This window comes from Scomber japonicus, chromosome 3, assembly GCF_027409825.1.
Source record: "Scomber japonicus isolate fScoJap1 chromosome 3, fScoJap1.pri, whole genome shotgun sequence".
NCBI classification, from domain to species: Eukaryota; Metazoa; Chordata; class Actinopteri; order Scombriformes; family Scombridae; genus Scomber; species Scomber japonicus.
Window position 1 is genome coordinate 26,843,995 of NC_070580.1, and position 27,805 is coordinate 26,871,799.

Genomic DNA, 27,805 nt, shown 5'->3' on the forward strand with positions numbered 1-27,805 from the left:
ACACCAGTGTGTCTCAGTCTCATGTGAGATTGAGGTAGGGTCTGGCGAGGAGCCGTTCATTTCCTCGTATTTGAGGCGGTATCAACGAATATTGATCAAATACTTTTGTACGCTACTGGACAAACTCACAGCCAATCATATTGACGATACACAATGACGTATTCAGAGCCTGTAGGGAGCAGCGCAAACACATCCTCTTTATGAAGGAAATCAATCAATACTTTGAACAGTTGCTGCACCTCTGTGGCCGCCATGCTGGATGTAAACAGAGTCGCTCTACGGTCGTAATCGTTCTGTGATTGGTTCCTTATCTCAGGCGAAGATTTTGTTGAAGTAAAATCTCGCTCGAATGAGAGCATGGGTATACCCAGCTATTTCTGTAGTGGCAGAATGCACAAACCTTAAACTGTACCTGAAATGAGGTAAAAGGTCATTATTGTAACTAGGGGTATCTCATGAGATTATAGATGAGACTTACTTTTGTTACAGCTGTGTCAAGATAAGAGATGAGGTGACACCCTTTGTCTTTGGGATGATTTCATTTGTGTTTTGAGTAGAATGATTGATCTGTTCATTGTCTGGGAATTTGACTGATGTGTGATACTGGACTATATAAGAAGAAGCCATCTGAGAGATTTTGCTCTCAGTTGCAGACTCCCTAACTGGAGTGTGTGACTGATTGCCTTCTTGCAAGTGTTTTCAAGATCCAGAATGACATTCTCTTGTTTGTGAGTCTATCCTTACAGAAATTTCCATCACAGTTTCACACACTGGAAGCACGTCCTGCTACCTTGGACTGAAGATTTTTTTTTAACTCAGTATATTATAGTATTTTTAGGGAGTCAGTTAGAGCTGGGGATTTTTTGGAGGCAGCATCAAGCAGCTATTGGTAACATTGCAGTTTAAGTTACCTCTGCATTGGTTTCACCCTCAAGCAATAGTGGTTGATGCTTCTTGGTAACAGATACCTTGTGGCTGTGCTTATATAGTTTCAATTACTGTTCTCAGCATGACACCATATCTTTATTTTGTGTTAGCATTTTCTGAATAGTGTATTAAAACTTAGAAAATCGTAGCTTTCGTTCTGCTTTCCAGACATCAAAGAGAAAAAGAATACTTAGAAAAAATAGCTTTGCTATATGTCTATAAAAACAAAGTCAGTAACAAATGAAATGCATCAATCATTATCGATTGAATGTAATATTCTCACTTCACTGCTGCAGTGCTTGTGGTTAGGCTGTTTTTGTATTTGTGCATAATCTGCCAATGTGCATGTGTTTTCATTCTGGCAAAATAATACCAGTGTTTTCCACAGCTAGTGCAGACAAAGATCTGTCCAAACCTCTGCCTGGTTCACCAAAACAAGCACTGCATCTACTCCATACAATGGTGAAAGCTGTAGTGTTATGTTAGACTTAGCGTGCACTTATTTCACCCCACTGATGACGTGACTGAGCAAGTTTTACTACTGACAAAGAACACCTTTCCTGCTTCATGATTAGAGACATAATGGAGATATTTTTGCTGCCATTCCCTTCCTCCCTCTTGTACATCTCTTAACACCTCTTCCCCGAGCCCTAATTCATTTAAACATTTAAAACAGGGACCTCAATTATTCATGTCCCCCAGCCGCCTGTGGCCCTGCCCTGGCCTCCTGCAGCACCCCGGTGCAGAGTGTGTCTGGATGGACACATTCCCGGGCTGCTCATTAATTGATGCCTCGGTTGACGCCAGAGGTCTAATGCACTCTCACTCTCTGCTTGCTTTCCCTGCCAATCCAGCGTGTCGTCTCTCCCTCTCTCACACAGAGGGCGTGCGGGGGGCTTCACAGAAAGTGTGATGTCATGAAGTTGTGCTAAAAAGGTTCAAAGGGTATCTTCACCTCACTGGCCTGCTAAGAGGAAAGATTATGTTAGACAAGAGGTTAGATCTGAAGAAAAACTCAGTTCATGGACAGACTGCGTTAGTCAAGACCGATGTAAGTGGACGTTCTTCTATCTCTTAACTAGAGCTGCCGCCGTACTGCATTACCACAGTAACACAAACACATCTTGCCTACAGAGTCAAGCTAATCACTGCTTCACTGCTGAGTGAGCAGCTTCAGTGATGGGACAGTTATTTGCTCAGGCTTGACATTAAGAATGACGTGCCTGTCGAATGCTGACCAGTATTCCTACTGCAAAGTCAGGCTCTTAACATTGGATTAATGAATTTAGACTATATAGGCCATAACGAATAGACTGTCACAGGAATAGACACATTCAAAAAGTTTACCACATTGGTCTGAATATGAGATTTTTTTTTTCTTCTTCTGGTAATACGTCTGAAAAAGTAGGTTGTCTTATATTCATGGTCTAGACAATTATGTGTTTGCAGTATCAGATATTATTTTTAAATGTGTACAGTATGGGTAGGGTTGCCAACCGTCCCTTGAAAAACGGAATCGTCCCGTATTTAGAAACAAAATTACACGCCCCGTTGAGCTGAAAAGAGACTCACTTTGTCCCGTATTTCCATGAGAATCAAAATAGTGTGTAAAATGTCAATGGAATCAATGAATGACATGCCGTTTTATATGAAAATTTAAGGTAATCTTACTGCCAGTCCTCTGCTGCTCTGTAACCAATGAGCTGAGCACACTCACACACGAGAATGACAATGCAGACTCCGGCTTTTCTCATTGGTCGAGGTACTGTTGCTTGCAAGAAGATACCGGAAGAGAAGAGGCAAACAACTCCTTACTGCAGCAAAAGCTCAAAAGAAATACAAATGGAAAAAATAGGCTGCACATGATATAGCACTGAACTTTTGAGTTCATGAGTTCAATCTTTCTTTTTTTCTTATTTACAACAACTGTACAGTCATAGCCTTTGAGGCACAAAGTGTTTATGTGTACAACTTTAACACAGACTTTCTGTTTTCACTTTTCTTATTGCATTAAATGTGCACTATTACAGGAATTTTCTGCTTTCTATTGTTTTCTATTTTTTTATACTGTTTTCAGTTAAGCAGGACAGATTTCCGTTAAAAAGATTTGTTATCGGGTTGAGCATAGCTCAGTGGGTAGCGCACCCGCCCCATGTGTTGAGGCTATAGCCCTCGTTGCAGGTGACCCCGGTTCGAATCCCGAGCCGAGCGGTCTTATCCTGCATGTCATTCCCCCTCTCTCTGCCTCCTGTTTCCTGTCTATCTCCACTGTCCTGTACATTAAAAAAAAATATACTTAAAAAAAAGATTTGTTATTTTGCACCAAAAAATAAATTGTTGAATAATAATTTGTTTTCCATGTATTGGTATCACTCAAAAACATGCATCGAATTAAATTCAGGTTTGAGTCAAATAATTTAAAAAATCGTTTCACACACGTGAAACCACCAAGCCGGGAGAGGTGAACGCAATCGGGTTGTTCGGCCCTGCCAACTAGGTGTCCCTTATTTATTTTTCAGGGAGTTGGCAACCCTAAGTATGGGTGTAAACCGACTCCTGCAGTGTTGCATTATGGGTTGTTCGTAGCCTTAATATTGCTTGGCTAGTGAGTTTCTTAAACTCTATTTATAGTGAGTGTGTTAGATTCAGTTAGCCCTGAAGGTGTTGGGTTAGTCCAGTTTAAGTGAAAGTGAGTCTGACGTAGTCCGACTTCTCTATTGTAGAAACGGTACATGTCAAGCTGACAATTTCCACTGTCACAGATGATAAGGAGCTCAAAAACACAAAATTATTTTTGCTTCCAAGAGCCTGGTAGGAGAGTATATGCGTATGTAACTTTACTGTGATGTAAATTATATTGAAAAAAGGTTTCAAAATGGGGTGGTCGTCTTACAATCAGGTTTGCCTCATATTTGGGAAAATATGAGGCAAAAAATGTAGGAACCAAGTGTTTTATGACAGTTTTAATTTTTTTATAGTGGCTACCACAATGGTTTGAATGGCTTTGCTAATCTGTGCAGGTAACAAAAAAATCAATATAACAGCAGATGTACTCTCAACTTCTGTCCTCGTTTCACTTCTCCAGAGACAGGCCCTTCGATCAACACAGTATGTGGGTGGTGTATACCTCCTCTGTCGTTGCCTAATTTAAAGACCTGTCTACACCAGAAGGGAGGGTTCAAGCAGGTCTTATACTGAACATTCACCAGAGGGAACACAACGTGAAGAGTAAAACAGGATGAAAAGTGAAGTAATTAAGAGCTGCAAAATAATACAAGAAAAACTTTCCATCTCTTCTACCCATTAAAAAGAATAGACGACAGGAAGAGAAAGCTTTGGGCAAAACAGGAGGTTGTGATCTACATCATCATATCATCATTATAATTTTTGCAATATTAGTTACATAAAATGTGATTCAAAATACTACTGCAATGCTGACTTTTGGTAGGCCAACAAGTGAATATTGCAGTGGTTGTGATCTTATAAAAATGTATTAGCTTTTTGAGACCAGTATTAATATTACAATACAGAAGCAGAAACTAAAGAAAGTCAGAAATAATACACATACATTTTTTTTGACTAAATGTTTTTTTCTGCATTTCCTGTTTTGTTAATCATATTGCGACCACTTGGGCATGCTCACCTCCAGGTTACAAAGCATATGTCACATATTCCTATGAAAACATTTTTGCATGGTATTATAAGGTTAGTTTAGTATCCTCTAGTATCCTCTACTGCCACTTTCCAAAATGGATTTCCTTCAAGGGATTTCTGTTTTGATTGCTAATGCTTGACCTTGGTAACAAGCTGCATATAAGGAAAACAAAGAGAAAAAAGTCTTGATTCTTAAGTGTTTTTTTTCTTTCCTGAAATACAAACCCTGCAGTAAGGGGCCTGTCATGGATGCCTGAGTGCCAGCCTGACCACTGTATTAGAACTGTGCAAGAAATCAATTCAGGAAATATAGAGGCAATTATTTTGTCTCCCACATTCGCTGACAAAGTAGCAGCTAAGCGAGCCAAGAAGAAAATACAGAATTAAAGAGTAGAAAATAAATAAGTCTCTACTGCGGGGTTTGGGGACTGAACAACATGTGGGTGATTTGAAATCCTGTATAGCTCTGCAAAGCAGCTGTAATTAATGAGGACTGTGAATGCTGTTGATTTGTTGTAACCTGTTCTGATATTTTACCGTGTGTAATGGAGAAACCTAGACTCAGAATAAATGATCAGGTCAGGCAAGATTTTTGAAGTCAGTGTGTTAAGTGTTAAGTGTAGTTTTGTGTCTATCATACTGCTTACACAACCAGCACTCTGTAACGGGTCTTTTGGGTATATGAATCATGCATTGTATATCTGTGTCCATGCCTATTATGTCCATTCAGTGTCAGACAAGGCCATGCTGTAGAAAATAGATTTACTCCCCTTTGTCGTCCTCTTTTTAGAGAAGCCAGTGCTGTGTCGTGTGTGTTTAAAGCTGCTTGTAGTTGTAGATGGATAGACTTTACCTCAGCAGCACAATAAATACAAAAACAAGAGGAAGATTATAGCAGACTTATGGAACACCAGCTGAGCACACTTTCTGAAGTAAACAACATTCCTGAATTAACCTGATGTAGAAAACCTCACCCATCTACTTCAATCACACTGTAAATTAAATCAAACTCTAAGAATTGCTTGTGCATACAGTTCGATCATCCCGATCAATAGTGTAAGTTCTGATTTATGAGTTCGACTCACCACCATAAAATCATTCTCATCAGTATCTTTTATTATTCAAAATGAGTTCCTGATTGATTCAATATTTCATTTCTGTCATTAACTGTGTGAGTTCTGGCATTTACTCCCTAATCGGATCTTAGAACTTCATTACGTTCACAGGTCTCTCATGCAGAGCTTTGCAGACTCTTATTTTCCTGTCAAATGAGGTGTGCAAAGATCAGCTGTAAGCCATCAGCAACGGAGGCCAAATGGAAGGGTAATATACTCCTCCTTATGCAAAGATGCACAGCTACGATCTATGTATTAGCATTTGGGAACAACTCAAACCTTATAATCCTCCGGATAATTAAAAAGGGCACTTTTCCCACAGTATTGCTTATTATCTTCAAATGAGGTCTATAAGAAGTGAGAGAGAGACAGGGGGTGAAGGTGCAGGGGTTGATAGCTTGACAGTTAACAGTTTGTGGAGCCTTAATGGTGTAAGACTTGACAGACAGTGATTCTGTATTAAGATATGCCATATCTTTCCCTGAAGGCCCGTTGGGCACCACTGGGACTTCAGAGTTGGACAGGAACGTGGACATTTGCATTACACCAAGGTTTGTGAAGGCATTTTCCCCTCATAGCTCTGGAGTGAAGCCAGAGAGAAACCAGGCTAGAGATAGAGCACGTCCTTTCCAAAGAGCATGTTCTATGACACAATGGTATGATTTTGACAGAGCATCATCCTGACCGCTGTTAGGGGAAGAATAAATCTTCACTGAAAAGGAAATAGAATAAAATGGTTCTGCCTCACTGCTAATGAACTGTGATATGTTATAGAAGCTGTCTCTTCCATCTACTCAAAAAAAAGAAAGAAAGAAAGAAAAAAATGAGAAAAACACTGAACAGCTCCAGTGATGGCAACCCACAGTATATACACAGTATGTGTCTCTATGCCCTCCAGCATGGTTTTGTATATGTAACACCAACATCTCTGAACCAAAGATAACCTGCTCATCAAGTCTACCATGGACAAATAAAGGTTAATACATTGAGCTTTTTCCCCATCAGGGAGCCTCCTGCTATGCAGTACGTAATTGTACAGTGCTAACATCAGATCTTCAGGGTAAAACCATTTTCTATTTGTAGGAACAAGCTTCATGTTACATTTTAAGTTATACAGTTTGTTATAGCATTTTTAATTTATTTTTTGTAGGTCATGACAATTGGTTCTATGGGTTATGATACTGTACTCATCCATCTCATCCTTCACAGTTTGCAGAATAAGTTTCCAGTTAAACGCTGACTGTAATTGCCAAATTGTGCACACACAGTTTTCAAGTGCAACAAGGGATTATTAGTGAAATGAGTGTGCTCATTAGTGGCTTAAAGGACCAGTGTGTAAGATCAGTGGCATCTAGCAGAAATGACTTCCCAGAAATTGAGTATATGTATTAATCAGTGTGTCATCCCATGAAAATAAGAATCATTGTGTTTTCTGCAACCTCACTGCTAGATGCCTCTGAATCTTACACACTGGTCCTTCAATAGTTTTTGCAAGGATTGGCAGCAAAATATATAGAGAATAAGATCATTTGTGTTTTGTGTGTGTGAAACCTAGCCATCAAAGTATAAAAACTACAACAAGCCCTCCAAATTAAACAACCAAATTCATATAGTATAGCCATTAACTACAGAACAACACATAGCTAATGTGGTGCCACTGTTGTCAGTAATTGGTAGGACAATTGCAAACTGTTACAAACACACTGTGGTTAAGGTGTGGTTAGGTAAAAAATTCCACTTGATTACATTTAGGGAAAGATCATGGTTGGGGTTGAAATGATTAACCTGTGTTAAGGTGTGAGAAATGTGATGGGGGTTAAAGTTACTTCCTCACTTAAAGATAGGCAACATTCATTTTCATGGCGACCATAATAACCACGGGAGGTTTAAGATTAGGGGACGACTGCAATTATGCTTTAAAAAATATATTCTGACTCACGATTGAAAATGAGACTTGCGGTTGGAAACGGGAAACAGAGGATCTCCTGTATCAAAGTCAAATGTTTTCACAGTTTGGGTTATATCATCCACCCAAGCACAATCTCTAAATAAGGGAAATGTGTCTGTTTGTCACTAAAATGCAGAAGATAAAAAAATATATAATGCAGAAAATTGTATATTTGTTGTACAGTACATAAGACTTTGTAGCTCATAGCCAGACACTGATGGAGAAAATAGGTTTTCTGGGACTTAGCAGTGTGTGGTTTTCATTTTAAGCAATAGTAATATTAACCAGCGGCTTTTCTTCAGTAATTGTCTTCTGATTCTGGGTGAGATTCAGAGTGATGTTAATACTGTATGCTCTTTCATCTTTCACCGTTTCTCATCTGCCAAGAATCTCGGTATCTGATTTGTTTCCAAGAATACTGTTGCATTGATTGTGTTTTTTTTTTTTTAGATGTTCATACATGTGTGTGTGCTGACATTTGTATAAAAGCGATACATTTGTGTGTGTGTGTGTGTGTGTGTGTGTGGGTAGTACAAGGCTCTGTTTATGAGCGCCCTGGTAGTTGATCGCTCTGAAAGGGTGGAGCAGACTCCGAGCGCAGACACACCTATTCATCACTCTGAAGCAGGGAGTTCATTAAAATAGCCCACGCAGCCTCCTCTGTGGCTCTTGAACCAGAGCCAGACCTTCTTGCTAAACAAACAGGGTCAAAATGTGATCTCACCACACACTGATGCAGTCCAGGAATACCAAATGCTGAAAAAAGATACAACAATTATTCTTATTTACAAAATCAAAAAGCTGTTGGTTGCAGCGTGTTTATGTATTTTTTAAAATTGCATATAAATGGCTCAGGACACCCCAAAACCCTGATTATTTTGAATTCTTAACAGGTTGGGTTTCTATTGAAAACTATCAAGAACTAAAATCTGTCTGATTAGTATTTTACTTATTCTTTGATTAGATAATGCTTGATTTAAATCCTATTTTTTCTAATTTACTACTATACCATTTCATTTAGACAAAGGTAATGTGCTGCTCATTTTGTTAAGTGAATATTAAACACTAATTGGTCATTAACAGGAATTGTTCTGATGTATTTTGATAAGCAGAGTGTGTCATAAATAACCACCAGCTTCCTACTGCAAGAAAACCTCTTACTTTATTTAAGTCTGTTTAAACCAACTACCAGAAACATCGACATTTCTCAAAGTCATTATATTTTCTATGGTCCCAATGGTTCATTTCTCTTCTCTTTGTGTCTTTGATGATGACTTTGAGAATGATTGTTCCACAAAGCAGATATTAGAGGATATGGGGAAGTAAGTAAGTATGTTTTGAAGTGTCTTAGATTGATTGTAGAAAACTTTGAAACAATCTGAAATATCAGCTGTGAACAGGTTTAAATGTGCCTCTTTCTCTCGCCAGATGGTGTGAGGACTATCTGAGAAGTCATCCATGGAAACTGTTAGGAAAAAAGAAGGCACCTTCATAAAAATACTTGGCAGGTGATTGAATGAAACCGAACCGTCCATCAATGTCTATCACCATCTTACCTTGCGAGGCAGTTGAATTAATGCGCATAATTCAAAGTCTGACGAGATGGATTCTCACGTGATCTTGTGAATCCAGCTGCCTCACAAGGTAACCAGTATTCAATAATTAAAGAAAAGGAAGAAGAGAGACAAAAGTTCTTTCAACCAAAACCCTAAATTGTAATTCTGCATCAATTACTCACTCCATGTAGCCCTGAAAGAATAAAGCTGCTGAGAGATAAAACCTTAACGGAAGAGGAAAGAAACAGAGCTTTTAAAAAATGAAGCAGTCATTAGCGATATAGTGAAGTTGATCAAAGAGCCATATTATCACAGCAAAACATCAAAATGTCCATAATAACTCTTAAACTTTCTCAAACCATTATATGTATGTTGCATAATCAAAGTCTGAGGTATCCGGTCGTATTCTCGGTACATACAGTTTAAAATCATCTTTTCACACAATATTTGACTTTTAAATTTTACTGAGCATTTTCTTTGTCATGTAGTATTTACTCTGGATCAGCATCTCTTGGTGTCCTGATGGATTTGAAACAGATGCTGTGTTTAGGTCAAAGGTCAGGGGCTGTCTTTTTCTGACTGACCAGTTATTTAGAAGATGTTTGTTTTAGGTAAGAAGAAACTACTGTATATAAGCGGGAGCTACAGCTGAAGAAGAGAGAGAGATTCAGATTGGGACCAAGGACTCTCTCAAGATTGGATGTTTTGATACTGTTCACTTCTTCATCAACACATCAAGAATCTACCTATTATTACACTTCAGTCACACTCTTGCTCTCTATGGACATATAGTATGGAGAACATCACTGGTGCAATATCAACTGCAGAAGGTCCTCCTAGAGCAGAAGCCTGTTTTAACCCTTTTATCTGTAGGCTACATACTGTAGCAACAGCAGGGGTGCTTGTTGGTTTTGATGTTTTTGTACCTTTACTTTGTATATAGAAGCAACATGTACTATACTGTGTGTTTGTTCTGGCACTGTAGGTACATTGAGAGCACAGATAAATAAATAATACAAGTCTTTCTTCTTGGTTTTATTGTAAATCTGAATGAGAACTTGAAAAAATATCCCTCTTTCAATCTTTGAAAATGACATTGGCAAAAACACAATGGACCTGCTGGCAGCATTATTTGGGTCTCTCTCTCTCTCTCTATTATCATAATGCAGAGCAGCTTGTATAGCTCTATCATGGATTGTGTATAATATATAACAATGTTGTTACTTTTGGTCGCTTCTTTTGGCACAGCAAGACATTGTCTCTCTACATCTTCACTTTATGTTGCCTGGAAACATTTTCTTAGATCTCACTTTCACCATCACTCTCCACTTTCACATATAGTATAGCACAGGGAACTGGTGTTAAGATCACCAACTGAAGTACAAATAGACGAGGCAGAGTGACTAAAAGTGTAAAAATTGTTTCACAAAAATGAATATTGTCAATAAAGTAACAATGTGAAACGGTGGGGTTTTTGTAAACATACATACTGTTTCCCATCTACATACTAATTCTGACATTGTTTTGTGCAGGTATATGTCAAACATGTTCATCCTGGGGACATAATTAAGTACATTACAAAGACTACCATTTTGGTCAATTGTGGTGCTGATGGACATTGTTCTTCAATAAGAAAGTAAAAAGAAAGGCAGACAGTGTTGCAGAAGCTCCAGTGACTCAGAAAACTAAAACCTGCTGAACTAGAAAGCACTCAGAGAGCACATACATCCACCAAGGCTGCACAGTCCTCTAAATTGACTTCAACTATGGAAAATGTTCAGAAAATTCTTAATTTACATTTACATTTGGACCTGCAACCAAATTGAAAAAAACTTGCATAAGGTAAGGATATGAACATGTTTTAAACTGGTGGTTGTTTGGTGGCCTTACATCATTTCCTTTTATTGCGCAGCCATACAGTCCAGTTCATGCAGTGAGCCAACCCAACACAGACAGTTGGTCAGATGTTGTTGGACTTCATTTGCTCTGTGACCAATGGGCTTTTGGTTGTTGGTGTGTGCAGCCTTAGTGACCTCTGTAGTTATTCTCGGCCATTTCTAAAACACATGGCAGCTGTGCATGCATCATTTGGCTCCATGTGGGTTACTGTGGACCAAAAATAAGGTTATATATTTTTCCCTATTTGTCAGGATTCAGTGTCCTCCCTTGTGTGTGCGCATGCTATATATATATGGAGGCATTTATATATATGTGCATTTTTATAGGGGGTATTAGATATGTTCTGTGAGTGCAGTATTCTGGTGTTCTTTTGTGTTTTACGGTTGGCGGGTGGTGGTGCACCAGAGCAGATGTGGCATTTAAATGGCCTTCTTTTAGGGAAGCAGGTGGCTGAGTGTGATAGATCATAGATGTCATCTCTGGCTCTGCTTTGTTCTGTATTAGTACTACCAGAATGAGTTCCTGTCTTTGGTGCTTCAGTGGTGCACGTATATGTATTGTATGTCCAAGCCAAGGACATCGACACATGCACGCACACACACACACACACACACACACACACACACACACACACATATACAGGCACAGCATTCCTCATGTAAAAATATAGGGATTCAATTGTGTGTGCACGTACAGACACACACATTTTCAAACACACACACCTGCAGGGAAGAGCGGAAGAGACCAGCCATGATAAAGGAGCTTTTTCAGCCCTGAAATCCCACAGCACCGCAGTGTCGGACCTTTCCTCTTCTCTAATGACCTGTAAAAGTCCAGCAGCAAAAAAGAGCCACAGTATAATGTAGTTTGATGTGGAAAATGTTTTAGTCAGATGTATGCCGAGCTAACACACCACTGAGACACGTGATTCTCATCTCACGGCCTTCTGTAGTTTCTTCCAGCATGCACCTAACACCACAATGACTTTGCCCAACTGTAAAAAATTAAATTGAGTGATTATAATTACAGTTGTATCTGATTTTATAATGATATGTGCGCCTATGTGTGCTCTCCTCAGGGCCTGTTCCATTTCTCTTCCTCATGCTGCTGCTCTTTATTCCCGGGGAGGAGAGAGGGCGTTTCGAACGAGCCCATAGCAAACAGGACTAAAAATAATGACTCTGTGGCTCTGTTTGAGCTTTGCTGCTCTTTGCCTTCCCCTCAGGAATATCTCTCTAAATACACACAGTGCTGAAGCCTCGGTGCAGCTCTGGGCTGGCTGCGTGCCTCCTCAGTCATTTTCTTAAAATATCCAAAAGCTTTATTGATCTGGCCTCCGTCAGCCTTAGATGCATGAGATCTCTCCACTGCCGCTTTCAATATATCTTGTGTGTGTTTTTTTTGTGTTTGTGTGAGTGTCTGCTTTTCTTTGGCTTGAGAAGAAAAATCAAGCCGAGAGCGGGTGCAAGCAGCTGAGAAAGTGTGGTAAATTATTGTTATTATTATCCCATAATGACATCATATCTCCAAGGGAATCGTAAAGAGATTTTGTGAGCAATATTTCCAAAACATCTGATTCTTCATGCTGCTGCTATTCTGATGGCACTCCCCACTGCTCAATTAATTTTAATCAAATGTTTACAATGCACTAACAGCTTGGAAGTTTGTGTGTGATAATGATGCAAAATTAAACTTTGTTTGAAATGATCGTCCCAAACAAACACTAATTAGTTACTTGTGAGAGGTGATATATTCATGCTGTCCAATCACAAGCAGAGAGAGAATCAGCGGGAAATATGGTTAATTGAGCTCCTACTGTTCATTCTGTCTCTCACTGTAGATCTTAATGGATCTTAATGCCATACATACAATTCCTTTTTTTCCCCTTTTAGATTCATTTCTCTGTATCCTGCCTCTTCCTGTCTGTCTCTCTGGACTTTTTCTCCCCAGTCTATATCTCTTTCCCTCTTCTTGTCTCTGTTGTTTCTAAAATACATCAAATCACCATTTTTTTCTCCCAGACTGTCTCCGTCTCTACTGAATCCTAAACCCTTTCATCCCTTACACCCCTAAATTTCTGCCTTCCTCTCCGTCTCTGTATCTTCCTGACTCTGTTTAATTCATTTTCTGCCTCACCTCCCATGCTTCCTCACTCCCTCTTTGCTCTGTCAGCCCCCTTCCCTCTCTCCCTTTGCAGCATCTTGAGCGTCACTCCTCCAGCTTCTCCCAACTGTCTTCACTCAGAGGCACCAAACGAGGCTCTCTGGTCTTTGCTTGAGTGTGTTTACTGTTCAGTGGTGCCGTGTCAGAGGTGGCTGATACAGTCGACCAGGGAACTAGTAGGCTCAAGCCCAGCTAATTTCCTTATCAAGATTTTTGTCTGTGAAATAAAGATCGCCCCTCTCTCCAAGCTACACAAAACTCTGTGAATCAATAAAACACCACAAATGATTTCAAACATGTATATCAGAAATTATGTTTGCTGTACTACTTTTGTTGCCTAAATTTTAATATACAAAACTCTCTGGTGATAAATTCCTGCACTGTCTACATCTACTATTCTACTTGTGTCTTCTACAACAAGCACTTTCCTCTCTGGGAAAATTGCAGGCAAACATAATCCAGCAATTACACTGATATATTTGGTAAAACAAATTAGTAGCGTATACTTTCTTGGAGACTGGGTTGAATTATTGCTGCCCCGAATGTCAGCTTATGTTGTTTGGCAGTCATTTGCTGCAGTTACAGCCTGTCTTGCATCTGAATATAATTAATGTGCTTTGCAATCCCCATGAGACTATTTAAATGTCCGTCACATAAGATCATCAGATGAGGTGTCCTGATGAGATGTTTATGTGCTGCACAGTGTGCAGTCAGAAAGAGCAGTGCTAATATTGGCAACATACTCCATCATGTTTCAATTTTTTTTCTAAAGTCACACTGTCAAGTGTTTGGTACTGTTGTGCTTTCTGCTCATGCACCAAAGCAAACAGGTTTTTTTTAGGATGTAGTGAAGTTATTGAAATGTTATTCCTGCAAGAGTAGGAAACATGTTCAAATATGGCGTTAGAGTGATTGTAAATTTCAAATGATGGAAGAAGAGAGTGATGTCTCTTCCCAAAGGAAAATCTTTGTGTTAACCATAGTAAACTGACTAGCATGAGACATTCAGAAATCAGTAAGCGTCTTTACAAAACAAAATGTTCATCATTTGATGAGCTAATGAACAGTTTAACTTACATTTCTTTATATGAAATAATCACAGATGATTTAACTGTGATTGACTTCAGCAGCTTTTTTTTAATGAAGCCCATTATTTTGCCACATATTTATCCACAGTCTAGAGCTTCAAGGTGATTTTACAAATGCAAAAATGCCCATTTTATATTTTTGTGGCTGTGCAGAACATTTTCCCCAAGTTATATTGGAGAGAACAAACAGCTGTGAAACAGGAGCAGAGAGATCACACCTTTGCTGCTAAACTGAACTTGTGCTTTTCAGCTCGGGCTTGTATGTGTAGGTGGAGAGAGCTAAAGCAACAGTGATCGCATAATAAGGGTGAGGGAGCAAGTGTATCTGCAAAGAGACAAAGTGACATTCACACTGCTTAGTTAAATCACCACATGTCCTGTGGTTGCACTACATTATGGGCTAATAGGGCAGTGTCCACTATCGGTGGAAACACTGAGCATCCCTTCCTCTTCTATGGTGCTTTGAATCAGTCTATAATTGTTGTTAAATCTAAAAGAAGCTAAACACCTACAGTAAATCTGATATTTACTGATATGGTTACATCATGTAAAGTTGTCTGCAATCAAACTTGTTTGTAGCTACAAATATCCAAATAGCATGTCACTTTCTGTTCATTTTTGCCAGGAAACAAATAAACCACCAAACAATGCGCTCAAAAATAATTCAGAAATAGTACAATGCCAGTAGCTTTTTAAAATCACTGTTCAGTGTTGAAAGGTGGATTTTCCAGCTGGTTGAGATAAAAAAAGGAAACTGTGTTTTGGATGCGATGTCTGTCTTGGATTTCCCATTCATTTTCATCTCTAAGTTGCCATCTGGTGTGTCCTCAGTTGGCAAAAAATTAATAAATAATCATGAAAGAATCCATTCTCCACTTTCCTGTATTGGTTTGTTTAGAGTTGTACTTCCACTGTTAGGAATTACTTTAAATGAATGGCAGAGGACACAATAACGCAGAAGGCAGAATATTAAAAGGTCGTTAGTGGCCTAAGACAGTTGTTAAGCTGAAGCTGGATATTCTTACACCATAACAGTAAGTACCAATGACAATTCTTGGGGTTGTGAGAACCAGATGTTTGAGATTTTTAAGTAATTCCATTAGAAGTTAAATTCATAAAATTGAAAACAAAATTGATACTGAAGTTAATGGTAATGGTAAATACCATAAATGCATTTCCCCCCTCAACTCTTTGCATCTTTTGACCTATAAAACACACACAAAAAAGGTTACAGGTCTATGTAGGGAAATGTATGCAATCCCATTCAATGCTTTTCAAACTTTCCTGTACTTGGGGGAGTTTTAAAATATATCAAACTGGGCCACAAACACATTGCAAACAACCATCTGGGAAAAAATCAACACATTTTAATCTAGCTCCACTTTACACAGAACTAACAAACATGAAAACTCTCTCAGAACGGCCAGTACAAAGCAATCACGTCACACTATTGATTGTGTGATTGCAATATTAGCCTTGTCGACAGCTGCACTCGCTACGCCTTAACTAGCAGGAGGTAAATATTGCACACCATTGGGGGCTGATTGAATATGTTTATTTAATTTCTTGCCAGAAGCAAAACAAATCGACGGATGTCTGATTACCACAACTATTACCGCAAAGTATTACTCTTATGTTAAGTCTAATGGTAAGAGATTTGGGAGCAATGCACCAGCAAAAATAGAAATGCAGAGCAGTTGTACTGTTGTGGTGTAGATGTGACGCTTCCTGTGGGTTTGATCCTATTTGCGGTGTAATGAATCTCTCTCACGTCACCTGTACCGTGAATGCCTCCTCCAGGTGATTCACTGCCACAGATCAAACTTTCTTTCTGTGCTCTCTCAAGTAAGACCAACTCTCTTTAACAGATTTTTCACACAGAAGATAGTCTGACAATAAAAGCAGATACTCATGCCCTGGCGTAGCATTTTGTCAAAAGATAAAAGCTTTCCTCCCCTCTATCTGCCTTTTCATCAATACAGAAGAACACAGTGTGAAGGCAAACCCCATTTTCTTTTGCACTCTGAATATCTCTGCGGTGCAATGTGGAGGGTGTCATTTGTAATGAATAGCCCTGAGGTAATTAGAAACACGCTGCTCTTCCAGGAGAAAAACAGGAGATCTCATGGAGATTGTGAAAAAGTGATGATGAATAAACAGAAGAGGGAGGGGGGGGGGGGATCAAGGAGGAATGGGCCCTCCTAGCTGAGAAACAGATGCCATGGCTGTATTGTTGATACTCTCTGCTGTTTGACAAGAAGACGCAGGGGGCTTTTGCCAATTCATTAACTAGTCTGGTAAGGGGGCTTCACACAGTCTCCAGCAGCACTCAAAACACTGCCTACTTGTCCTATCACTCATGAGCATGTTTAGGAGATGACAGGATGTGTGTTTGTGTGTTTATAAAGTCTGTGCGATCTGTGATATGATTCCGAACTATGAAGTGCAATACGATTTATATCATAGTGCCCTCATTTTAGGTGGAACCATTAACATAATCAAAGTGACTTTATTGTCCGCCTCAGTGGGAATTTGTCTGTTATTTGCAGTGTGATAAAAAAATCTAAAGCAATACATTTTAACACATTTTCCAGTTATGTGTTAATGTACAGACCACAAACCACAGGACTTTGTATCCTGCGTCTGTCAGCTACTTGATTAAATAGCCCCAACTATTCATTATTTTAAATGCTAACAATAAATGAAATGTGTTATATGAAAGGTGTCACTCGTGGTTACAAACCCATAGATAATAATCTGCTCCTCTTAGCTCCACTGGGCATTTTAGCATCTTTCAGCTCATTGTTTTGGTTTTATGAAACTCAACTGCTTTGATTCAGTCTTACTGCCCTCATCAACCCTGTTTCTGCCCTTAGCAGCTTTCAAAGATGATGTCATTAATGCTAACACTGTGTTTTCAGTCATTTCACTTGTCACCAAGAGGCTGAAAAAATACTGTAACGCAGCAGTAGGATTGAGGAAAGATGGTGGTTTTGGTTAAATACTGAAAAAGTCAATATGCCCCATCATCACTTAACCAAGATCATGATCTTTCCCTGTACTTAACTAAGTGCTTCAAGTTCCTTAAACATAGAAATGTAAATCATGTTTCAGCTGCCAGGAGTTCATATTGCAGAGAAAACGAATTAAATTTGTTGACGTTGAATGTTTTTCAGGTACGTTTAGAATAAGCATTTTAAAAACTCTCTGAGCCATAATGTTTCAGGATATTGGTTTTATATGAACATAACTTTTTGGTTTTATATGAACATAACTTTTAGGTGACTGTTGTTTTTATTGCCACGGTGTCCATATGAATCTCAATCAAGTAATCCTGTTATGAGTTTTGAAAATTCAAGGCTTTTGTGTACTACTTGCTATTTATATAGAAAAAAATAAACAGAAATTAATTTTTCAGTTTCAGCCAATTCATTTGCATTATATGGCACTAAAAAAAGTGCAATATCCCATTATTCATGAAAAGACAAATCAAAGGATTCTAGATGAAAACAGAAGAGAAACAGGCGTTTCAGTCTCTCTGCCGGTCCTCTCATCTGCTCTGCTTCTAAAATACATCAAATCACAAATTGATCTAAAATGTACCACTAAGAGTTTGAATACATCCCCACTTTCAAGCCGCTGTCATGTTGTTAGACGGATTGATCCCTCCTCACTTAAATGCAGCATAAGCTACAGCTACAATGACAAGGGGAGGAGGGTTAGTCATGACAGAGTGTGACACAGATGGGAAAAGAAAGAGGCAGACACTAATAGAGAAATCAATATTCACCATTTTGAATGTCGAATCAACTTCCCTGCTCAAAAGATGGCCGACTTGATCTGATAATAATCCCGGACACCTTTCCCTCAGTCCTGTGCAGAGCCTGTCCAGCTGTGTCTTGATGGTCCATCAATAAAATTGAATGATTGCAGTCCTGGTGTGTGCAGTGGGCACATTGGTTAAAATATGCCTGAGCCATTCTGGTGTTTATGTTTGCTGTACATATTTGTGTGATAAGAGTGAAGGAGGCGTTTGTAGACGTGTGAGAATGATTTAATCATCACACACCAGTGTCACTTGAAAATATCAAAACATGTGTGTAGACGTGTTTGCAAGTTTTATCCCTGTGGTATTTATACTTAAAAGACCAGTGTGTAAGATTTAGTGGCATCTATGCAGATTGCAATAAACTGAATACCCAAACGACCCTCTCCTTCAAGCCTGTAGGAGAACCGAGCCACAAACATGACAGACCTGCTTTAGAGTGAGTATTTGGTTTGTCCTTTCTGGGCCACTGTAGAAACATACAAACATACAACATAGTGGGCTCTGTGGCAAAATACCTGCTCGCTGTGTAGATATAAAGGACACATTCTAGGGTAATGGAAACACAACTATTCTTATTTTTTGATGATAATACACTGACATTATACACTGATTAAAATGAATATTATATTTAATTTCTGCCAAGCTGTATAAATCTCATTCCTCTGCTCCATATGTGTCCAAAACCTATTAAACGATAGAACTGAAAAAATAAATGAATAAAAGAGTCGCACTGAACATGTCACACATCACACTCGGTGACATGTCTTTCCATTACAGTGATCACTGCCACACATACACCATCCTGCAGCAAGACTGGAGTACCAAATGCATATTAATCCATGTGTGAAAAAAGTTTCTAACAAATGCACAATCCACTCCTCTTTGAGTAATGCTTGCTAAAAGCTATATTGTCTAGCTATTACTGAATCATTTTTTAAGATGACACTATATATTTGTATATCATGATCACGCCTTGTGTAATTAGTTTCTTAAAGGCTCTTACACTTCAGAAAATCTCATTGACAAGTGTGTCAGATCAAAAACTCTGTGAAAGCACCAGGTAGTCCCTCGCACTGTCAATCACCCGCATACTCTCAGACTTTAATGATAAAGGCCTCGGGGCTGGAATGCTGTGAATAAAGTGTGATTGACAGTCTTTGGAATTTCATAGTCTTCAGTAGAAACATTGAGAATAAGTATTGAGAAGCTGACTAACACGTTGTTGGAAGGTTAGAGCCTCATATGAAAACTGTTTTTAGAATTCATTTCACGAAAATATAGTTAATTACAGTACCTACTAACAATTACAAAACTTTTACCAACAATAATAATAGCAATGAATTGAAACTAATACATAGATGATAGATATGACATTCAAATTTCTACAGCATATCAAAACATTTGCTTGTGGAACTAAAATGATTATTTAATTATTTGATTAGTTGAGTCGAGAGAAAAATCATATACTATCTGGCAATGATTTTAATAATCAATTAATCCTTTCAGTAATTTTTCAAGGAAAGATAGTGACAAATGGAAAAAATAATCAAGTTCCAGCCTTTTAAAAACAAGGATTTCCTGCTGTTAACTGAATATCCTTGGGGGGTTTTGGACAGCTGAAGACATCATTTTGGCCTGTAGAAAGTTGAAATTAATTTTTTACCGTATTTTTTTGGCATTTTATAAATATTCAGATTAATTGATAATTAGCTGCAGCTGTAGTACTGATGTAAAATATATGTTAATTGGTTTAAAACATGTTTTTCAGCTTCTTGTTGTGTTTGAACTTAAGTGACAGATAGAGTTGTTGAATAGAAACAACACAGTTTAGTGTAATGGTGTCCCACTGTTTTCTACCTGCTGCACCACAAACACACCTAAATGTTACTGTACCTGTAGAGGCATGATGTCACAGCTACAGTCACTGATAGATGACACACGTCACTCTCTTCTTTGCTGTTTCATATTTATTATCTGACATAAAATGTACCCCGAAGACATTTTGACATTTATATTAAAATAAAAACATCTGTCAGATATAATGAATACATCAAAAACGAAAAGACACATTTGAAACTTTTATTCTTTTATTCTGACCAAGACAGCTAAATAAACATGAGGATTATAAAACAGGCAAACAAAACATTAGGTACACTTGAGGAATGATTTAATGAGACATATCACTCAATGGATGAAAAATAACAACGCTGCCAAACGAAGCATGCCGGCTATTTTAGTTCTTGTAATCTCATTTTCCCCTCCTGGGTCTGAGCATCTGTACGGTCAGAGCTGCTGTGCTGTTTGTGCTTCTGTGTTAGTGACACATTTCAGTTGTGTATTGTGAAGCAGCAACACAGAGCTGAGCATGACTCAATATGACAAGCATCCCAGGTTGAAGGATGATGTCAATAGTCAGATTAGCGCCACCTCCAAGAGATGATCGGTAAATGTGCCAGGAATCTGTGAATGATGTGGATTTTAGCAGAATAAATTATCTTTACTGTATTTCCATGTTAATGCTGCAGAGTCTTAAAATTGCATATACCGTGTAATCTTATATATCTCATGTATGTATATTGTAAAATGCAGGTTTTCCATCATCTAAAATCAAAAACGTGTAGCTACAGCAGAGAGGGAATCCCCTCTCTATAGCTGGTGCTCAGATATGGCATGTTTTGCCATAATTTCAGTTGTCAGGTCATTTTTTCACAGTGACAGAACCAAACCATCAGAGTGAAAGCTTCTCAACAGCAGCGAGTGAAGTCTATCCCCAGAAACAGACTCATGTCAAAGTAAAGGATGATTCCAGTTCATCATTATTCTGAGTGATAATAATTACACTGAAACAAAAATGCCGACATTACTATCTGGCTAACTGGTCAAGAAATGACCAATCATACAGTCCCTGGCTAAACTTATATGAAAGAAAGAAAATAAGGTAAACTATTTGGTTATCTCATATAGTACGATCTGGATTATTATCAACATTTTGGATTTGTTAATTTTGGTTATATAAATAAGAACTAGATTTTCTTTATCAATGTAATGTCACTTGACTTGAGAATACTGAAGTTCAAATAAACAAGCCAAAATATCAAGTGCTACCTAAATAGACACTTAAAGGGAAATCATGATTTTAATCAATGTTTGAGTGAAACATCAGACTTTATGACAGCTGATGGGGAACAATGAAAGACCTGCATCACCTGAAAGGCTTTCATCATTCAAATAAAAGTTGTCCCAATGACTAATGACTGTCAGTACGAGTTGCTTCAACTTAACAGATCAGAGGCATCCAGTTTAGTAACCAGTGTTTCTAGACTAGACATCAGCTTGATTTATGCAAACCAGCTACACAGCAAGTAGAGACAAACTGTACAATGTAGAATGTGGAAACTGTTTAGTCGCCACTACAACTCTAACTCAGATCAGCCTTCTCATAGATGCAACTATTCACTACGAGATATAGCCAGAGACAGCTAGCCACTTAAAATAGCATATAGTGTCTAATCACATCACAGTTTATGGGACTCTTAACGTGTGTGACATCGATGTACACAGCATGCCTGTTTACAAAAATGCTACAAGTGCACTGGGCATACCCCTGGCCGCACTGCGCACTTCAATGAAAAATCTGCGCTACATCACTGAGTTCACGAAAGTAGGCCCTTAACTGACTGAGGAACAGGTTTTTTCAATTCTCTTGTTTCTCACTCGATTGTCTCCTTTTCTATTTCAGATATATTGCTGTTATTGTGACCTGCCTCAATCGTCAGTTTGCTTATACATACAAATGTGTTGTGGGTCATGTAAAGTGTCACTTTATTATTCAGATGATATTCTCGCGGAAGTAATATTGTTTATCTCCCCGCCTTAGCTGAGAAATGTGATTGTGTGTTGTTTTACATGAGAATTGAATGCAGAGGACAACAAAAGAGAAATAGTGGAGGTGGGAATGCTTTGATCAGATTCCAGAGGAACTGAATGTGAAATTTGATGAAAAGAACACAAGACAGAAATAACAAAAATAAACAAAACATGCACATTTAAAATAAACTCTGATTTTCAGGTATTCCTAGAATATTTTATTCCTCAAAGACAGCAAATCTCCACTGGGTGCGTACATCATCTTTTAGTTTAGAGGGAAGAAATATTATGTGCATATTTTACATTCACGCTGGAAGATTATTCACTTGATCCATGCTAATGCTTTGGCGTGCTTTTGCGCTTCTTGAAATGAAAAAAAAAAAGGTCATTCTCACAGCAGACCTCTCTCTACCTTATCTGCACCTCAGCTGCAAAATATTAGTGCAGGTAAGAGGTTTATTTATGTGAGCTGTACAGTACATGTCCCTGTCTGGAAGGTGATACTGTACTCGCAGGTAGCTGAACAGACACCTGCCAAAAAGAAAGGAGGCAGAGACGGAGAGGGAAAGGTTGCGAGGGAAAGGACACAGAAAGAGTGAAGGGAGGGAGGAGAAGATACAACAAGGGGAGAAAAAAAGGAGATGACAGTGAGCAGAAGGAAGGAAATGAGGAGAGGAGGGGAAAAAAAGCCTTGGAGTCAGCAGTCAGCAACATGTCAAACTGCTCCCCAGATTACTCTGCACACACAAGGGCAAGGAAGGAACTGGCTACAGTAACACACCTCCTTTGCCTTATTTCTATACACACTGAAAGGTAATGCCCAGTCTTAAGAGACAGATTGTAAGGTGTATCCAGATAAAAAAACTAAAAAAAACAAACAAATAAAAAAACACCATCTAATTGGTAAGTAAGCTCCTGGATCAAGTGAAGGTTTAGCATCCGTTAGCAGTAAAAGAACGTGTGTGTGCTAGTGTGTGTGTGTGTGTGTGTGTGTGCATGGTTTTTAGCATGCTGCGGTGCATATGCTTACACCTCTGAGATTATGCTAAGCAAGTTTATACAATCCACTTAGTGTACAGGCTGTAATAAAGTATTAACATGCAGTCACAGGCCAAATAAATCCTGGATAAAAAAGTGGTGAAACTGCAACAACTATTTTAGTCACACAATGGAAGATTGATCAAAGAGGAAGCAGAAACAGAGACAGTGCTCAGGTTTTTTTTCTCTCTCTAATTAATGACAGTACAAATATAAAACATCAGCTTGTTTTGGATTTTGTGAGTGTGGTAACCATTTTGGCCTCACTCAGTATTGATCTAAGATGCTGCAATAAAATTGAGAAAATTTGAGAATATGCTGTTGTAACACAGGACAATATGTGGATCCTTAAGTATAAACAGAAGGATCTATTTTCATCACTTGATATATCTCATTAAAACATGTTGACAAGGACTGTGATGTTTGTCATCTTCATCTCTGCGTCAAATCGTGATCTCAAAAAAATGTCAATCATTAAGGCGATTAAAAAAAACAAGTCGAAATGAGTCTCCATTGACTTCCCTTCAGCTCAGATCCACTGTCATCACTGCGCAATGAAACCATCATCATGTTCTGTCACTTCACACGTTTCTACTCTGTACTCTACTTTAATACCAATTTGTGAATCATGAAGTGTCATTTATCACAATATTGATCATGTAAACTGTTGACAGTTCAATCACAGCACAGCGTGTTCACAGTATATCACCGCATGAAAAGCTGATAAATGATGAGATGTGTAACATACCGTACTTAGGTTAAAAATGTGAGGCTAAATCATAGTGTATAAAAATAATGGACATGGCCCCTGTGATGTCACACATTGTTTTTTGGGCTCCCATTTTGAAGTCTCGAGTTTGGCATTTCGACTGTCGCCATCTTGGTGACCATATTTTGGTTGGAGCTGGAGAGGAGTGCTCCAGAGTCCAACTACAGCATCTCATGCACTTCTGTGGTAGCAACTTGTCAATCACAAGGTAGCCACGCCCAGAACTATACCTGCTTTGTCTTCTATTTTACTCTAATAATTTACATAATGAACATGAAGCTGTATTGATGAAGACCTGAAACTAGCAATTGAGACCATAAACACTTTAGGTAATTCGCAATCCACAAAGTAACAAAGGATTCGCCTCTAGGTAACATATTTGTAATTGTCCAAATAACCTTAACTAAAATGAAAAGCACACAAATGTTGAGCTGTCTTTATTTGATTGGATATAGTTAGTCTTAAATTAAACCTGTCATGTCTTTCTGTTAACCATTCGATTTGATGTGTTTTGTCGCTTGTAAAAATTATCTAGCTAACATTAACATGATGCCATCTTTCCAAATGGAGCATGCACTGTTTGTCCACAATAGATGACCGTTCCTCTCTATTGTCCTTTGCCATAACTGCAGGTACTGTATGTTGTTTACTTTCTTTCTGTCTTACAATGTAATTAAGTTAAATAATCGTTATTGTAAAATGAAAATAGTAAAATACAAAGGTAACAGTCCAGTGTGAGACATTTATATAAATATATTTTTTTTATGTTCTATATTTCTGGTCATCAATTTAAAGGAACAGTTTCTGTTCTGCTTAATTATTCATTTACAAGAATTGAAATATTCTATCACTGTGTCAATGCATTGTAAGAGTATCAATTTTCATAAATGCTAAGATACTGTTAGCTATAGACAGTTACATAAGATTTGGCCCTATAGAGCGTGTGCTGTTTGTCCACAAGAGATAACCATTCTACTTTATTGTCCCTTGTCATGAATGCAGATGTTTGATAAACCTGCTGTTAGCACAAGCCTGTTCAACTTCAGATTCATTTAGATAGCCGCTATCTCAGTCAACCAGTCAGAGAGAGAAACAAAAGAATTGTGCATTGGATTGTAATGAATACAATTTTCCCCCAGCATGTAAACAAGTGTGCATTGACCTGAGGTCTCCCTGTTACTGGTAACCTAATGATCACAGCTGTTGCTACATGTGCACTGCATGCTATTGGCTTCAGGCCACCTGAGAAATGTCAGCCCAGAGACTATTGAACTCACATGCTACTATACAGTTTATATATATATCTAGTAACCTTATGGTTATTATTGTTTTTCTTTCTTTCTTAGTTTTTTTTAACAGCAAAATGAATTCAAACAAGGCTAACAAGGTTGACTCAGAATCAGTCAATAAAAACCCAGACACAAAAACAAATAAATCAATTAGAGGATGCGAACATTTATATAGCATTCCCAACGTTCCCCATGAATCCCCCCCCCCCCTTCCTTTCTCCAAGCCAGAAAGCCCGTCCTGTAAACAGTGTGCAAACTGGATTGATTCAACGTTGTCTTTTTCAATAAAACCCATCTGTTGGGCCAGTCAGGCCTTTCCAAATGCATGACCCATTCTATGTACCAGACCAAGCCTGTCCTCCCAAGAAAAACAACAGAATAGGTCATAATGTCAGTCACCAAAAATGGCCTACAGTTATGTTTGATTGACAGATGCCATCTAGCGGCTGTAGTAATTATGACCCTGATAAGTGGCGCAGTTCAGATGACTCACAGGCCAGTCTCATGGCTCACAGAGACTGAGGACAATTTCCCAGGTTTCATTGTTAAAACTGGGTTGAAACCAAAACCTTGCATTGTAGAACCAATTCAGGGTAGTCCTTCATATTGGAGCTGTGACATGCAGTTAACTATGGAAGAGTTAGTTCTGGTTAGGAGTGTCCTTGACTAAATGTAAGCGGCATGGATTTGTTAAGGGCCATTCTCACTGCCATTCAATGAAAATACTGAGCATTTGGAGATTTTAGAAAATCCCCAAACTTCGGGAGGTAGAGATGTCCGATTGTCTGATATTGCAAGACTAAGATGACATCTGTATAACGTGACAAATTTCAGAGGTGGTGGGTTATTTCGGGTAATTTCGGGAGGCAGGTTAGATCCTAATTTGCAAAAAGTGCACTTAACAGACTTTGCTGCAGGTTTCCAACCGTTAATCAGGACAGTTTAAAAAAAAAAAAAGCCCTAAGATTGATTGTAGTGGTGTCAACTGCTGTTGCCATGACAACGAAGGTTGCCTAGCTTTAAGGAAGCAGTAATTTTAACTCAATCAGTGTTTCAAGTGATCATTTTAACCCAAACCATGATCTTTCCCTAACCTTGGTTTGTGTTTTAACCTAATCAGATCTTAACCACAGCATTGTCACATGATAAAATATAATTATTTTAAACAGCGACTTGACAAATTATGTGCTTCTGATAACTGCTGAGAGAGGCACATGAAAATGCTCCTATGGGTCGTTCTGGAGTGCATGGTCAAACGACCCATGTGGTCATTTAATTTGGAGGACTTGTTGCATGAAGCTGTGTTTAATCCGGCAGTGTATATTAAAAGAGCACACGTAGTGTGGTGCTTCTCTGCTGCTGCCACAACCGGCTGGACAGGACTAATACCGAAAAGCGCTTGAGAGATGTGGTTAGAGGAATTAGTGAGAGTTCTGCACAGATCTGAGGCAGAGTGGGCTAATTTTGTGTTTAATAGCCTCCACTCTCCCTCCCATCCCCTCCTCCCCCGACATATGTGCATGGCTCGTCCCCGAGGGGGCCCGTTGAATATGGGCAACACTAAGTGGAAAAGAGTGTTAAGTGTGGTTAAAAGGGATAGAGGGGATAGGAACCAGGAAAAGAGTGGAAATCGGCTTCGGCAGCACAGACAATGTTGTTCACAGTGCCAGTGCAGTGTAAGGTAATATTTTAATGAGCAGTGGTTACTAGATCATCACCAGAGCCCCCACTGAGCCAATTCAACTCTCAGGTCAAGGGATGCGCATTAGAGGGAAACACTGTCACTCATAGCGGTTTTTCAATGCTCAAAGAGCGTGTCTTTTAACAAAAACACTCCCTGTATGATTCATTAAATGACACATTTCCTTTCACTCCTATGATTCTTTGTTGATATTTTTCATAAATGTGGCAGACGGGAAAATGAGGTTGGTGCAGTCGTTACATCGATACAGCGTAACAGATTGAAGCGGAAGTTAGATGGTTTAGAAGAAGCATTTTCTTGGCTCACCCTCATTGCTAATGGGACCTGTAAGAATTTGACTCCATTATATAACAATATATCAGAAGTGTTTGGGGACCACAATCCCATTTCTGGATTGCCTAAGGACATGCTTGTGATAGTTAAGAACATAATTCATATTCACAAATATTCGTATATATTTAAGGTTGCTTGACATACCAGTGATCACAAAGACATATATTATGAAACAGTCTTACTTTTCAGTCCTGTGAGGATTGCATTCAAGGCAAAGCTAGGATTCTTCACATTTCTGGGTCAGATAGCATCCATAAATCTTTCTTATTGAAAATGTCATTTCTGCCTCACCTGGCCTGCTTTCTCATTCAAAAAGGAAAAAGTAAGAAATAAACAAAAACCAAAGAAGGAATAAAAAAAAGATTGTCTAGACATATGTTGTGGAGAGACAGATAATTGAGGCCCTCTGTCCTTGATCTGGAGATTAAATTTTCATTTACGGAAAAAAGTACAAAGCTGAAGAAAAGCCTTCAAAGAGTCTCAGTGAAACTGATAACACAGCACATATCAACATTCACCTGACGTTAGGTAGAATGCCATTATAATATGTGCTGTGCTATCGTTTCAGGCCAAACGCAGTGAAAGCAGTTTTCAACCTTGGGGCCTTGAGCTCGCCTTGCAGGCTGGC